Raw genomic sequence first — 3719 nt, forward strand, 5'->3', positions numbered from 1 at the left:
ACTTACGAAAGATTTGGGAGGACTCATATTGGAATTTATCCTAAAATTCAAGGTCATGAAGGTCAAAATATTATGGAAAAAAAAAAAAAAGTGGACATTATCAGGTTGTATAAGCTTTCTGTCAAATAAAATCATACGCCTAATTGTATTCGTGATAACTCACTCTAATGTGAATTAGATAACTATACTTTAAATTTGCTCGGTTGAGTAATTACTCTTTAGTTTGATATCGATGAAGGCAACCCTTTCTAATTATGTGACTTTGATTGATGGAAATTGATAACGTGGTAATCAATTTATGGTGAAACTGGATGAAGTTAAATTTAATCGGGACAAAATTAAATTGTAGTTATATGATTGAAACAAAATGTACAATTATCCAATTGAAATAAATTGAATTATAATGATCAAATTGACACATTTGAGTGAAAATATGGGTTCCGTGAATAGAATAAAGACAAACTCTGTCATCAAGTATTATCCCTTTCATTGGAGTTGTGAACTTAGGGCTAAATGCTATCCCTTTCAATTGAAGTTGTATAGATCATATTTAAAGTAAATAACATCTTTGAAGAACAACAATGAACGAAATTGTAGAAGTCTAGGAGTCGATTAGCATACTGGGACATCCTAACTAGGTTGGCCGTTGGCCTCTCCTACCGAGTCTCCATAATTTATCAATTGTTGATGAACAGTTTTTTATGCTCTTTGCACATGGCTCGTTCATTTGTGGCATATTGTATTTCGGGTTCATTTGTGGCATATTGTATTTCGGATTCGAAGGACATCAGTGCAACTGGGTAGATTTCACAAGTTAAAGCTCTTCATGATCTAGCCATGTTTTTTGGTACCCTGTTCCCACAAACGATGTCAATTGATGTTGTCCGATTAAATCACTTTATAATGGTCGAGTCTTTAATACAAGAAATCGGTTTTTTTTTTTTTTTGGGAGCAGCCAAAGTTCACCCCCTTGGGCCTTGGCGATGCTTCTTTTTATGACAAACCACCAATATTCATTCCCTAAAAATTTTACTCAAGCTAACTCAATACCTGGAAAGAAAAGCGAGGCTAAGTCACTTGTTCTCCCTCCGGTATGAGAATTAATACTTTGACGAGAATAATTATGGAGTGGATTCCTATATAAGAAACAAGATATGAAGTATATGAAAAGATGTCTTTAGTCTTCACCTTGAATGTAATGACACTTATAGGCACATACCAAAGACGTGATGCAAGATTCGCGGAGGTTGGAAGGAGACATGTCATGAGATCTAGGCATTTGCAACTACAAGTGGCGAGATTTGGTGCAAGGTCTATTTTTGGATGAGAGAACTATTGACCTCAAAAAATGAAAATTATAATTTGAGTAAATGGTCAAGCTTTTTGCCTAAATTTTGACGGAGGTTTATTTTATTTCATTTATTATTATTATTTTTGGTCGGAATTAGGGGGTATTTAGAAGTCAATTTTGTTGTATAAAAGGATTAAAATAGAGATTTCAATCATATTTGGCTGGAAAGTTTTTTTCAATTGGAAATCATGTTTCAATTATTGAAGGCCTAAAAAAGAGTTCTCTTTCGATCCAAGGCGTTCTCTTTCAATCGATAGCTACAACAGTCAACATAACAACTATAGCTAACAGATATCAGAATTTGAAGAAAAAGATAAAAACTCGACGAGAAAATAAAACATTAATCAGCTTCGAACCAACCGTACATTAAAATAAATAAAATATTGATGAAATTTAAAAAAATATATATCAATAATTTATTTAAAAAGTTAAGGTTTGAGTACACAACCCTAGGGAAATAAATATAAATTGGGAATTGGAAGATTTTATGTTTTGTTCTAATCTAAGAAATATCTGGCCTGTTATTTCATGCCCTTGTTTATGGTGCAACTTTGACCCTTTTGGTCTAGACAGATTAAATTGTTAAAATCTATCCATCTATAATAGTACTTAATATAATTTAATTAGTCATTTAAGTGGTAGAAATTGTTGTTTAGCTTAAATTAATGAAATGATAGATTTATATGCATGAAAACTATTAATTTGATGCTTCATGGCTTGAATACAAGATTAATTATATATGAAAGCTTTATGTGCATACAATAAGAGGAGGAGAAGATGAAGAAACAGGAGAGTGCTAAAGGATAAGGTTTATTGTGCAAATTAATCCTATTAGCACTGTTGCGATTTGAATCTCCAACGGAGAAGCCTACAAAATACTACTTTTATGGGTGAATTTCATATTCATTAATTATACTTTTATAGTTAGGTAGTTGTACTTTATTATTATTATTTTCTTCAATCAGGAAACAATTTGAATTTTGATGAGTAAACTTTAACCAAAGTATAAATTTGATGAGCAAACAAACATTACTTGGATGGTTTGATTGAATTGCAACTTTTTTAACTATCGAACTTGTCGCGTGGATTTTTCATGCGACACGTCGGCAACGAGAGGAACAAAATAATGGTAGATGATGGACGCGTGCAAAGTCTTAAAGATGTGTGACCATTGAGAAGCAGTTTGAAATTTAATGAGTAAACTGTGATTATAGTACAAATTGGGTGAGTAGTAAAGATTTTACTTCGCAGTCGAGTATGTTCATGAATTTGCACTTTTTCAATTGGAAAAAGCCAAATAACCTGCGAGGTGACCGTGCCCTCATATGCTTTGGCTTGGGTCCCTCATGAATAAAATAACCCCGACCCCTATGTGTGTGTTATGTCAACTCCACGATCATCCATGCGGCACTGTAGCACAACTGTTTTCAATATAGTCCTGCAATGAATTATTTTATTTGATAAGTGGAGCTAGTAAATATCCACTATCATCAATATTTCACAATTTTATATGTCATTATTTTTTCTAAATGGATATCCAATAAAGAAAAATATGAGAATTTGTAGCTTGCGATGCTCAATCTTAAAATTTTGATTATTTATGTAACTTTTTATGATATGTTTAATAAAGTAGATTGAATACTATTAGATGGTGCTAATAAAGAAAAAATGTAGAAATATTTTCATTGTTTTGTTGCTTTCATTGTACCTTAGTACAATTTTTGTGTTAATGCTAGACTAAATGATTTTTTTTTTGGATTTCGATATCAGTCACCGAACTAACAATGTGATAGAAATGAGTGGTGAAAAAGTAATTATAATCAAAGTCAAAAAAGAACAAAGACTGTCCCAGTACGTTATTCGACATAAATTTAACCAAGTATTTTGACGTGAAAATTTGACCATTAACATAAGCATGTTCAAAAAAAGATAGGAATGAATTTTATTACAAACTATAAATGGTTTACAAATTCATTTAAATTCAAATATTAATTTCAATCACGTATTCATAATTACTATTAAGCTCATGTTCGATTCACTTAAAAAAAGTAAATTAACATTTTTAAGGCAAAAGCAACAATTAATTTTAAAAAATTATGGAGTCCACAATTCTTCAATCATAAATTTCATCAACTTTGATCAAAATTTACAAATAATAAAAAAAAATTCTGATTTTTATCTAAATCAAAAAAGAATAAATATTACTCATACATTTCATAAGATTACTATTGTTCTTCTTACTTCTCTTTATAAACCATTTACAAATTTGTCAAATGGATGTTAATTTGAGTCATTGAAAAGAAATGAGGAAAAAATAAATAAATATTATTTTGCTCCCACAACACTTCCATTTGGTACGCACAAAAAA

The sequence above is a fragment of the Olea europaea genome, chromosome 10 (assembly GCF_002742605.1).
Source record: "Olea europaea var. sylvestris chromosome 10, O_europaea_v1, whole genome shotgun sequence".
In the NCBI taxonomy this organism is placed as follows: Eukaryota; Viridiplantae; Streptophyta; class Magnoliopsida; order Lamiales; family Oleaceae; genus Olea; species Olea europaea.